Here is a 13737-nt window from a genome sequence, read left to right as displayed (position 1 = left end):
GTCCCATACCTCTCATTAAGTGGCCCCAGGCCTGGCACTAGAAACAACCAGCCTTGGCACTAGAAACAACCAGCCTTGGTTCACAACTTGGCTTTTCCTGGGCACCTCCAAGTCCAGCACAAGAAGCAGCCATCTCCAGATCACTTTGTAGCTTATGCCAGTGGCCCCAGATAAAATAGAACACAGGCAGTGGCTGACCTTGCCCCAGAGCCAACACACCAAGGGGACAGCTTCCAACCACATCAAAACACCACCTCCCAACCACCTCCACAAGTGACACATTCAATGAGCAGACTCAGTGGGTACCAGAGCCCTGATGAAGTACCCACTACACAGCTGATCCTCCAAGGTAATCAGAGACCAGTGGTCAGTGGGCACAGCCAGTCCTTGCAGCTGATCAGCCTGAGTAAATCCTTCCCATTGACATGCCAACAGCAATCAAGACTCAATTACAACAGAAGGGTATACAGTCTACCCTAGGGGTGCACCTCGAGGGCCCAGCTGGGGTGATCAGGGAGGCTGTGCCACTGGATCCTACAGGACACCTACAACTTACAAAACCTAGGAGACATAGCAACTCTTCCTAATACATAGAAACAATCACAGGGAAGCAGCCAAATGAGAAGACAAAGAAACATGTCCCAAATGAGGGAAAAGAACAGAATTCCAGGAAAAGAATTCAACGAAATAGAGATAAACAATCAATCAGACGCAGAGTTCAAAACACTGGTTATAGGGTTGCTCAAGGAACTTGGTGAGACATTCAAGGGACTTAATAAGACCTTCAAGGAACTTAGTGAGAACATCAACAACATAAACAAGTACCAGTCAGGTCCAGCCAGTGTGGCTCAGTGGTTGAGCGTCAACCCATGCACCAGAAGGTCACCAGTTCGATTCCCAGTTAGGACTTATGCCCAGGTTGTGGGCCCAATCCCCAGTGGGGGACATGCAGGAGACACCAGTCGATGTTCTTTCTCATTAATGTTTCTATCTCTCTCTCTCCCTCTCATTTCCTCTCTCTCTAAAATCAATAAAAAGAAAAGAAAAATTTTTTTTAAAGGAACAGTCAGAAATGAAGGATGCACTAACTGAAATAACACTCAGGGTTAGAGCGTTAACCCATAGACCAGAGAGTCCTGGGTTCAGTTCCTGCTAAGGGCACATATCTCGGTTGCAGTTTGTCCCTGGCCCCAGTTGGGGTCATGTGGGTGGCAACCACTCAAAATATCTCTCTCACATCGATGTTTCTCTCTCTCTCTTCCTTCCTCTTTCCCTCTCGCTCCATCTGAAGATAAATGCAAAAATGTCCTTGGATGAGAATAAAAATAGAAGAATAATTTACAGGGAATCAAGTAGAGTAGGTAAAGCCAAGAAGTAAACCATCGATTTGGAATATAAGGAAGCAAAAAACGCCCAATCAGAACAGCAAAAAGAAAAAAGAATCCAAAAAATGAGGATAGTGTAAGGGGCCTCTGGGACAACTTCAAGTGTGCCAACATTCTCATCATAGAGGTGCCAGAAGGAGAAGAGAAAGAACAAGAAATTGAAAACCTATTTGAAACAACAATGACAGAAAAATTCCCTAACTTGGTGAAGAAAACAGACATACTAGTCCAGGAAGCACAGAGAGTCCCAAACAAGATGAACCCAAATAGGTCCACACCAAGACACATCATAATCAAAATGCAAAAGGTTCAAAACAGAGAGAATCTTAAACGCAGCAAGAGAAAAGCAGTTCGTTACCTACAAAGGAGCTCCCATAAGACTGTCAGTTGATTTCTCAAAAGAAACTTTGCAGGACAGAAAGGAGTGGTAAGAGATATTCAAGGTGATGAAAAGCAACTACTTACAACCAAGATTACTCTATCCTGCAAAGCTATCATTTAGAATTGATAGACATATCAAGAGTTTTCCAGACAAGAAAAAGCTAAAGGAGTTCATCACCACCAAACCAGTATTATATGAAATGTTGAAGGGCCTGCTTAAAGAAAAAGAAGATAAAAAATATGAACAAACAAATGGCAATAAATACATATTTATCAACAATCAAATCTACAAACAAAATGAGCAAGCAGAACAGAAACAGACTCATAGATACAGAGAACTTTTGGTTGGTTGTCAGATGGGTGATGGCTGGGGGGATGGGTGAAAAAGATGAAGGAATTAAGAAGTGCAAATTGGTGGTTAGACTGATGAACCTCAAAAGGAAGAGGGGAGGGAGGGAGGGATGATTTAAACCAAAGAACTTCTATGCATATATGCCTAACCCATGGACACTGACTATAGTGTGGGGAAGGCAGGAGGGGGCCTGGATTGGGGAGGAGGGGTCAATGGGGAAAGTGGGGGGAACATCTGTAATACATTCAACAATAAAGATGAGTTAAAATAAATAAATTTTTAAAAATTAAAAAAAATAATAAAGTAGAATCTTACCCACTGGGGGAAAAAAGAATTAGAGAAGGAATATATGGGAACCACATATTATATACTTCAGTGGCCCCCAAATGTTTTTGATCACATATCTCTGTAGTAGTCAGCTCAGGCTGCCATAACAGACGACCATAGACTGGGAGGCTTAAAGAACAAACATTTATTTCTCACAGTTCTGGAGGCTGGAAGTTCAAGGTCAGGGTGCCAACGTGATTGGGTTCGAGTGAGAGCTCTCTCCCTGATGGCCACCTTCTCCATGTGGGCTCACATGGCCTTTCCTCAGTGCGTGGGCAAGTGGTCTTCTCTTTTTAATCCTCACCAAGGATATGCTTTTCATTTATTCTAGAGAAAGAGGAAGGGAGAAGAGAGAGAAAGAAACATCGATGTGAAAGAGAAACATTGACTGGTTGCCTCCTGTATGTGCCTTGACCAGGGATTGAAACTACAACCTCTGTATGTGCCCTGATGGGGAATTGAACCTGTGACTCTTCAGTGCATGGGACAATGCTCCAATCAAATGAGCCACACTGGCCAGGGTAGGTGGCCTTCTTATAATGCTACCAATTCTATTGGATTAGGACCCCATCCTCATGACCTCACTAAACCTTAATTACCTCTTAAAAGCTCTAATTCCAAATATAGTTATGTAGGTGTTTGAGGCTTCAAAATATGAATTTGACTGGGTGGGGAAGGTTAGGGGGGGGACAATTCAGTCCATAGCAATTCCTAATTTTTAAAAAATTTTGCAGCTCCAATATATGCATATATATGTATACATTACACACATATTCCATTAAATAGAAATTTTAAGTGGATGAGTTGACGTAAAAAGTAGTATTTTAAATGTTAATTTTGATTTCTCTTTATCATTAATAACATTCCAAGGCTCAGTATACACAGAGTGAGTTTTATTGTTGATGACAGTGGATATAAATCCATCTTTAAAGGGACCTCATTAATAACTTTAATTTGAGGGAGCCAGGGGACTGACTTCTTGTCAGATTTCATTTTTACCTCAGAATGTGCTAATAATAGAGCTCCTACTAGCCGCATCAGCTCTGCTTATTTCTTGTGTGTTTTTAACCAGGATTTGCACTGTTAGTATTGTCTTTAATCCTTTGTCCCTCCATAATAATCTATTAAAATCATTTTTCCCCTGGCCGGCTCAGTGGTAGAGCGTGGACCCATGCACCAAGAGGTCACAGGTTTGATTCCTGGTCAGGGCACACACCCAGGTTGTGGGTCCCATCCCCAATGGGGGACATGCAGGAGGCAGCCAATGGATGTTTTCTCTCGCCGATATTTCTATATCTCTCTCCCTCTCCCTTTCTCTCTCTCTAAAATCAATAAAGAAAAAAAAATTTTTTGAACCCATTTTTCCATTTTGTAAGGGTTAGTTTAGCTGAAACTAGATTGTGGAATTTGTAAATCCACTTAACCAAGCACGTGAATACCTCCAATTCCCCTGAGCGTAGATGCACAGGTGCACTGTTGGCCCCCACGTGGTGGAGCCCTCGAGGACCCGCCTGTGCCATGGGTCACATAGGACCCTCCCACAGACCCACTGGAGGAAGCCACTAGTGCTGATCGGAATCTCAAAAGACTAGGAAAGTATAATTGCTTTTTTGGGTGTGGGGGGCAAGTTCCACTGTTTTCCTCACAACCCAGTAGATTGTGTTACATCCCACCCGGACACCATTGATTTGCTTTGTCAAAGACAAATATGAGGCTTTTGCACATGATATTAAAATGGAAAACTGCCTGATGCCCAAGGTTAGGAAGAGCTGAGTAGCTCATCTACAGCCTCTGGTAAGAAGGGCTTGGTCTTCCAGAAGACTGGAAGTCTGTGGGATTGCGGGCCATCTGCTCACAGGAGACTAAGACAGACTTCCTACTGACGTTAACGTGTGGCCCTCCAGGAGGACTCTCAACGACCCCCCCCCCCCCCCTGCCCCCAGACCATGCACTGGCCTTCAGGTCTCTAGTCCTACGTTGTATCAGTTTCCTGTGACTGTCAAAACAAATCACCACAAACTTGGTGGCTTAAAACAACAGAAATTTAATATCTCACGGTTCTGGAGGCCACAAGTCCAAAATCAAGGTGTCAGCAGGACCACACTTCTGGCGGCTCTAGGGGAGACACCTTCCTCGACTCGCTTCTGGTGTTGTCAGTATTTCTTGGCTGAGTCACCCTGCGATGTCTTCACATCGTCTCTTCCTCCATGTGCCTGCCTCCTCCTGTGTCCTCATCCAGATGTTTGTCCTTGGATTTAGGACCTACCCAGATAACGCAGAATGGCGTCCTCATCTCAAAATTGTAACTTAGGTACATCTGCAAAGACCCCATTTGCAAATAAGTTCACATTTGTAAGTTTTGAGGGTCACCATTCTACCCAGTGCACACATCCTCCCCACGATTTTAATGGATGAAGTGGGGCCCAGGAGGAGAGTCGGGGCACAGCCTGGACAAGGTTCTGTCTTTTCTTCTCGCATGGCCGCAGGGCTTCTCCGAACCCCAGGCTTCATTGCCAAGGGCTTCTCCCTGCGAAGAGGTGCTTCCTCTTTGTTTTTCACAGTTAACTCCTGGTTTCCCATGTTCCCATGTGAAGGAAATGCCTGCGACTTAAACAGCAAGTCTCTGCCCTTGAAGAGGGCCGTGCTCCTTTTCTCTGTCTTTCTACAACCATCCCATGCATTCCCCCCACCCCCACCCCCTTAGGACTCTTGGAAACCAGCAGCCTGCTTTCTGACCGCAGGGGAAGAAACCCGCCATTGCCACGGGGGGCGAGGGTTATCAGTGAGCACAGCGGCAGCAGGACTGAGCCAGCCCCAGGGGCAGAGTTCTTGCCTAACAGGGAAGGGAAGAGTGGACTGGGGAGATTTCCTCTTGGCCGCAGAGGCAACCCATTTTCAAGTTCAACCATGTGTTTGCCCTTTGATCAGGGTTGTTGTATTTAGCAAATAAGAATGCAGGATACCCAAGTGAATTTGTACTTCAGACAGACAATGAGTAGTTTTTCAGTAGACGTATGTCCCACGCAATATTTCTAAATCTACTTAAAATGCAGAACAGTATTTGGAACACACTTATACTCTTTAAATTATTCATTGTTTATCTGAAATTCAAATTTAACTGAGTATCCTGCATTTTATCTGTCAGTCCTACCTATGACCTTCCCTCTCTTCCTTCCTCCCTTCCAAAGGGCCTGTGGCGCCCTGCTCTGCAGAGTCCTATTCTAGGCGCGGAGAAAGCACACCGCTTCCCCTCAGGGATTCACAGCACAGTGGAGGAGACCACTGGGACCAAATGCCTTTCATACAGTGTGATCCACCCCCACCCGCATAAATGCTCATACAGATTGTTCGGGGACACACAGGAAGACACAGTTCTGTCCGGGGTAGAACAGGATGGAGTGGAAGGACAGAGTTTGGGGAAAGGTACAGGGCGAGTGCTCCCCAAGCTGGCCTCCACGGACAGGTGGAAAGCCATGGAAAGGTGCTCAGGCTGGGAGGGAGCATGCAGGAAGGCAGGGCGAGAGGAAGACACGCTCCGCTTTGCAAGCATGGAGGTGATTCCGTGGCCAGGCAGGTGACGCAGGAGCCGAACGTGTCTGCGGGGTGCGGACGGCGCTCATGTCAGGAGGAAAGGCCCGAAAGCTCATTTGGAGTCAAGTGTAAAGGGCCCTTTACACCATGCAGAGGAGTTGGAGCCCTCTCTGATGGGTGTTCGGAGACTGAATATACAAATGGCCAATGCCAGAGCACAGATGATGGCAGGACTCTGACCACAGCCTCTGCAGCAACCTGCCGGGGAAGCCAAGCCGCTGCAGCAATGTGGCCGACAGGTCAGGACTCCATCCATGCCTGCCAGCTTCCCTATGCTTTGCTCCTGCTTCCAACTCAGGACCCAGCACAGAAAATGTCCCATTTCTAGTTACCCGCCTCCAGCCTCCCAGGCCAACAACCTCCAAAGGGCACATCTGAAGTCTCCCTTTTCCTTCCTGTAAAACTCCCCACTCCCCGGCCTGGCTTCCTGGTTCTTCTCTAAATAAACAGCTTGTTTGTTCTCATGCAGGTAGTCTTCATCTATTTCCTCCGCATAGACTGTACATACTGCTTGGTAAGAGAGGGAGGGGGCATGGGAGCGGCTGGCCATGTGGAAACTGACACTCTGATATGTGGTGTGATATAAGCACAGAGAGCAGCCGCATTCAGACCTAGAAACATCTGCCCTTTGAGACCCTTTACAACACACACACACTTTCTGATGTTTATATTCGCCTGAACTTCCCCAAATTCTTTTATAGTCCAAATAAAGGCTTTGAATTTTTAAAGTTCAGTTTAAAAGCAAGAGCCCTGGCCGGTTTGGCTCAGCAGTTAGAGCATCGGCCCGCAGACCTGAGAGTCCCGGGTTCGGTTCCCGCTAAGGGCACGTGCCTCGGTGCGGTTCGTCCCCGGCCCCAGTTGGGGTCGTGTGGGTGGCAACCAGTCGATGTGCCTCTCTCACATTGATGTTTCTCTCTCTCTCTGCCTCTCTCTCTCTTCCTCCCTCTCTCCTTCCCACTCTATCTGAAGATAAATGCAAAAATGTCCTTGGGTGAGGATAAAAAATTTAAAAAAAATTTAAAAAGCAAGAGTATTGCTAAAGTTACTCTTAATTATCTTTTGATTTAATATTTCATTTTGACCTGGGCCCTAAGGCTCAGGCGACACTCCATTTTTATCATCAATGGACCTCCCTCAATATTTTTCCAATAATAGGTTAATTACCCCTAGAAGTAAAGGAATTTTGCTTAAGATTATAGTTGCCCCACGTGTTGGGAGGCATTTGCAGGTACTTGTGAGCGCTTTTGACTTCTGTAATCACTGTCACTCCCACTATTGGACTGGTCCCCTGGTGGGGAGGGCAAAAGTGGAATGGGGCCTCTGTCTTTAAAACTGGACGAGCAAGAAGAATCTGTGCTGAGGATCTGGAGAAGCTGTACCCCACAAGCCCACCGGGGTAATGAAGTGCTCCTTTACAATTAGGCTGTGTGTCTCTGGTTATCTTGCTGACACGTTACAACAATTTCCTCTGGTGGTATGTTGCAATACTGACTTCAACTTGTTGACCTTCCCTATATCCACGCTCAGCCATTGGACTCTGTAGCTCCTCCCACTCAGTGAGTGGAGCCTCTTGATGTTGAATTTGGTCACGTAACCTGCTTTGGCCCATGGGATATTGGTAGGCATCACTCAAGTACAGGTTTGAAACTGGTTTACTGGGGGGGTTCCCCCCCCCCCCGCCCTGTCCATGAGAAGGATGCGCTCCAGCTGTTCAGCTGGTCACAGGAGGAGGAGGAGGAGAGTCAGGTGGACCTGAGCTCCTCACAGCCAAGCACAGTATGGATTAGACAACCACCAGCTGGCCCACAGACCAACACTTAAATAAGTGGTTCTTTTTCCATGCTTCTGGAAGTATGTGGTTGTTTGCCATGTAGCACTTTTGTATCAATATTTGATTTCAAAATTTCAAGACATTTTGCATTATCATGAGCATGTGGTTATTAATAGCAAACCCTATGTGTTGCTTACCCAAACCCATGCCCCCTGCCATTCCTCCCTGCTGGTGGAGCCTTGATTTATTTTCAGAGAAGTGCTCTGGAGCTGACGCCCTAGTGGTGGGGAAGGTAGCCGACAAACAAAACGAACAAATACATTGAAGTTATGACCAACAGGTGGTGTGAAGAGACTGCACGGTGTCCTTCCGAAAAGTGTCCTTCAGAGTCCAGGAAGGCCTCTCTGATCAGATGACCCCTAGGCCAAGACCTGCAGGGTGAGATGAGTCAGCCGTGTGGAGCGCAGACCGGAGGTCCAGGGAGACACCACGTGAAGGTCCTGAGGCCTAACCCAGGACTGGAGAATGCCCGCGTGTCTGGAGTATGTGAGGAAGGGGGGGCAGCAGGAGAGGGAGAGGTGGGAGAGGTGGACAGGGCCGCTCACACGTACAGCCTTGAGTCACGGTGTCCCCTTAATCCTGCCGGGCCTGCAGGGGCCTTGTGTTCATGTGGCCCTCTGACCCTGGCCCGGTCCACCTTACACGATATATTCCAGTCTCGCCCTGTTGGCTAAGTGGCCCTCAGTTGCATGTTTCCACCAAAATTGTAGAAATTGTTCCAAATGAATATCTCTTCCTCTTTCCTACTCAGAGATTAGGAGTCTTGAGATTTGAATAAATCCCACTAGGTTGACTTGATTAGATCATCTTAAAAGGAATGTGTGAATTGAATCTATTTGATTTTGAGCATCTGGGATGCCAAACAGTGAGCTGGCCTGAAGGTGCCACCTTCCATTTGGTGGCTTGGTGGCCCTGAGACCTGAGCAGAGATGGAGCCGAGGCAGGGCAGGAGGAGTTAGAGGGAGCTGGGGGCACAGCTCCCCACAGCCCAGGATGCAGGGCCAAGTTGTCTCAGGTTCTACTGTGCACCCTCCTACCCTGCTGGGCGGAGAGGAGCTGGTGCAACCTTTCTGGTGACCTGTCAACCTTTTGTATGCTCTTGCTCTCTGTTCAGCTGTTCCAGGGGACTGCCAGAAGACCCAGAGGATATACTCACAAAGGCACAGCAAGACATGCACGGGTGTTTGTAACCCCAAGAGTTGGAAACAACCTAAATGACTCAGTCGGCCAAATCTGGCTACACTGATCTCGGCACATCCATACACTAGACTCCTCTGCAGTGACTAAAAATAAGGAGGTAGATCGATATGGACTGAGAGTAAAAGACAGTAGAGATTTTCAGCTCAGTCCAGCAACCCATTCAATGAACACCTACCATGTGCTGACCTAGGCCCGACCTAAGGAAAAAGCAGATGCAAATGCAATTGTGTCCCTGCCCCCCAGGAACAAGACAAACATAGTGATTCTCACAACTGCAGGTGATGGGGAGGTGCTCAGGAGGCGAAAGTAGCGTGTCCAGGAGGAACAGAGCAGGGGTGGGGAATATCCGGCCTGCGGGCACGTGCCCGAGAAGTCAATACCACCTATCACACGCCTCACCGAATTAGCCTGACCCAACACAGCAGGCTAAATTTTAAGTTGATAATTTTTGTATGGCCCATGAATGATGTTATAAATATCCAAATGGCCCTTGGCAGTAAAAAGGTCCCCCACCCCTGGCGCAGAGATTCTCTATGGCCAGAGGGACTGAGAAGGCTTCCTGGGGGGGGGGGGGATTGATCTGGGGTAGTGCAGAGGGGCCATTCCAGACTGGACAAATAGCTTGAGCAAAGACGAAGTAACAAAAGAAAAATAGGTTTGTGCAGGGAGAGGATACTGGGGGGGATGGGTGCGTGGAGGGAGAGGTGGGCAGGAGAGCCAGGAGGTTAGAGCAGCGAGGAGACAGGAGCTGGTTCTGAGAGTGCTGAGTGCAGAGAGGTTTACACTTACTTCTGTGGACACTGAAAGTTTCTGGGTCAGAGGCAAAAGGATCAGGGCTGTGTTTGACATTCAGGTTAATGACTGTCCAGTTTGTAAAAGTCAGTGTCACCTCCCCAAAACATCCAAGTGCCTGGGGACTAGGTGCTGACACGAAGGGCAGGGAAGAGCCTGGTGACAAAGTCCTCGACACGGGCTTTACAGAGGATGCAGCAGAACAGCAGGACAGTAGGACAACAGGGTGGGGCACTGGGGAACATGGTCTGCTGGGCCTGACGTGGCCTCTATCTCAAAGAATCAGCTCTCTGCTCACCTTGAGCCTGGGTGAGGATCCCCACCTCCTTGGCCTTGAACCTCCGCACCTGCCCACTGGTAGCTGTTCTAGATGACCCCACAGCTCACCCAGAATCAGCCCTCTGGTCATCCTGTGACAGGTGACAAGGGAAAGGCAGTCCAGGACCTTAGGCACACAAAAGAGCTGCGACATTTCTCACTTTAAACAGATTTCCTGTTAGCCTTTCTGAAGAGGAAGTAACTTCTTGCATCTCTCAGGCCCCAGTGCTAGCTCCTCCTTCCCTTAGAAACCTGCAGCCCCGTCCCTGGTGAAAGCGTCCCTTTGATACCAACCACATCCAGCGTTCTAGTAGCTGATTCCAGCCAACGTCCTCTGCCTGTTTCCAACCCCGAGGGGACTGCAGAGATGAACAGGGAGAAGCTGTCTGCAGGAAGACCACCATGTCATGAATGCTTTGAGAGCAGGGCCCCTGTCTAATTCATCAATACGTACTGAATGTGCCAGGGATTCTCCCGGCAGTCCTGCGGAGTGGTTATGGCATGGGCCCTGGAGGAAGACTTGCCTGGGTTCCTCTCTCAGCTCCACCACCTGCAAGTCGTGCGACCGAGGCGAGTGAATTAGCCTCTCTGAGCCTTAGGGACGATGTTACCCACCATATAGGTTTTGAGGATTCAAAAATATACATAAATTTCTGAGAACATATATCCACACAACACTTGCACACAAATGTTCATAACAGCCAAAAAGTAGAAGCAACCCAACTGTCCATCAACTGATAAATGGATAAATAAAAGGTGGTACATCCATACAATAGGTTACTCAACAATCAAAAGGAATGAAGTACTGACATATGCCACAGTAAGGATGAGCCTTGAGAATATTACGCTCAGGATCCCGTCATGAAGGACCATCTATTGTACACTTCCATTTATATGAAATATCTAGAACAGGGAAATCCACAGGCAAAGTGGACTAGCATTTGCCTGGGGCTACAGGGGGATGCGGGAAGGAAGGGGGTGACTGCTATTAGGTCCAGGGTTTTCTTTTGGAAGAATGAAAATGTTCTAAAATTGATTGTGATGATGGTTACACAACTCTGTGAATATACTAAAAGTCATTGTCCACTTTGGATCAGCGAATTGTATGGTACATGAATTATATAAAGATGTTTGGGGTTTTTTTTCCATTTTTTGTTCAGCTAGAGTAGGAGAGAGAGAGAGAAACATCGACGTGAAAGAGACACATCGAGTGGTCGCCACCCACACGACCAACCAGGGCCGGGGACAAACCGCAGCCGAGGTACATGCCCTTAGTGGGAACCGAACCCGGGTCTCTCCGGACCGCAGGCCGACGCTCTAACTGCTGAGCCAAACCGGCCAGGGCAATAAAGCTGTTTTTAAATGTCTTAGAGCAATGCCTGGTATCACTCGGTGCTGGGACAATAGGAATGAAGACGACAGACGGACTCTCTGCATCCTGAAGCTGTACTCACAGAATCCCCTCTGCGTCCCGCTCGCCGAGCACGGCGCTGACCCAGAGCCGACATTCGCCATCGTCTGTTACACTGTGTCCCCTCCATCCAGTCCAGCCACGTCACTCCACGTGAAGGTGTGACTTGTGAGGTGTGGCCAGGGCTGCCTGCCTGTCTATTTCTCTCTAACAAAGCTCACCCTCCCACGGCCCTCATGGCTGCATCACCAGCTTTGCTTCCAGATTTTCTCACTGCCGATCTGGCTTTGCTCACGCTCTCAGGGGCCCTTGACCTCCTTCACCCCCGCCCTTGGGCTGGACAATGCCTCTGCGTCTCTGGTTTGGACCTGCGGCTCTCAGGGACAGGCTCTGGGCCCCCACCCTGGGGATGGGACGGTGCCAGCGAAACGGGGCCATCTCGTTCTCAGGGCATTGCCAAGGTTCCAAGTGCACCAGTTCCTGGAACACAGAATTCACCAGAGGGAGTCAGGTGTGGAATAAATGAAGAAGAGACATCCCCCAGGAGCCGCGCCCGGGTTCGCATGACAGGGTGACCGCAAAGCTGCATCTCCAGAGAGGCTGAGGGGGGCTGGGAGGCAGGCCCTGCGCTTCCGGGACAGTGGGGCACTGACTGGTCCAACTCTCCACTCCGGATGACCAACCATCCCAGCTTGCCAGGGACTTACTCAATTTTAAAACTCAAAGTCCCACCTCCTGGGAGCCCCCTTGATCCCAGGCAAACTGACACCATTGGTCACTCTAGTTGCACAGCTCAGCGGAAGGGACATTCTCCCACCACAGTGTCCCACAGGAATCAATGACCCCTCTTCCCCTTCCGTCCTCTCCTCGTCCCTGGTAACAGCCAGGGTGGAAACCATAAGTCCAGCATCAGGTTAAAGGCAGAAGGAAGAGCCAGTACATGGTCACCCAGGACTGGGGAACCTCCCCTTACATCCATGGGGGCTGCAAGACAGCGCCGGTGCCCTGCACCAGCAGCCCTGTGGTCCTGAGGGGCAGAGGGGCAGAGGGGCAGAGGGCTGGCTTCCAGGAGTGAGATGAAGGGGGACAGCAAGCAGGCCTGAGTGGCAGCTGCATTCCGTGCGGGCCTGGGCCAGGGCGTCCGTCCTCCTCAGAGCCCCTAATCGGCCCCCGGCCTGTCTGCAACTGCCACCTGTGCCCTTGTGCCCCTGGTCTGGGCCTCTGCGTCACACACCTGCCTGTGTGACAGCAGTCATCCATCTCCCTGTGCAGGTGGCCAGCGCTCATTAGGGGGATGAAGCTGGGGGAAAGGAGATAGGCGGCCACGGCAGGGGCCCACCCGCACGCTGACTCCCAGCACTGTGGGTTTGGGAACAATGAACACCACACGTGGGGGCCAGACAGCAAAGAGCCACCGAGGAGTGGACTCCCTCGTCGCTCCACGTGGCCGTGTCTGAGGCCCGTCTCTCCATCCGGGAGCCAGGTCACAGAGTGTGAGCTCACACGGGCCAGAACTACAGGACAAGCCAGGAGGTGGTCACCGCAGCATGTTCCCCTTGATCCTGGAGCCTTCTCCCTTCCCACCGGCCTGTCACCCAGTGTGGCTATTCACCTAGTCGGTCTCAGTCTCACACTTGAGCTTGTCTCCTTTCTTCCTCTTCTTTCCATATCCATTCAGTAGACTGGACGGCGTGGTCCAGCAGCTGAACAAGCGGCCATGGCCTTACGAGGGGCAGCAAGGAGCCAAAAGAGAGCAGAGACTGCTGCTCAGAGGAGTCAGACCAGGAAGAGGGGCACCGAGGGGGGCTGGGGAGAGGCCCAGTGCAAACACGAACACAACTATGAAACAAGAAGTACTGCTCGTGGGTTAAATGCCCAAGCTCTGGAGTCAGACTGCCTGGGTTCATGCAACCGGGGGGATCTTGGGTAAGTTATTTAATTTCTCTGAGTCTCATCTGAATGTCCTCATCGGAAACATAAGGATAATGAAACCTCAAAGGATTGCCACAAGAATCAAGTGAGATAGCATGTACGTTGTGCATGGCATACAGTAGATGCTCTACAAATGGGGGACATGATTCTATTGGACAATAGATACATCCACTTTGAGATTAGGAGCATCACCTTCAGGAAGCCCCCTTGGCTTTAT

This window comes from Molossus molossus, unplaced genomic scaffold, assembly GCF_014108415.1.
Source record: "Molossus molossus isolate mMolMol1 unplaced genomic scaffold, mMolMol1.p scaffold_m16_p_17, whole genome shotgun sequence".
Lineage (NCBI taxonomy): Eukaryota > Metazoa > Chordata > Mammalia > Chiroptera > Molossidae > Molossus > Molossus molossus.
Note: the sequence above shows the minus strand (reverse complement) of the source record.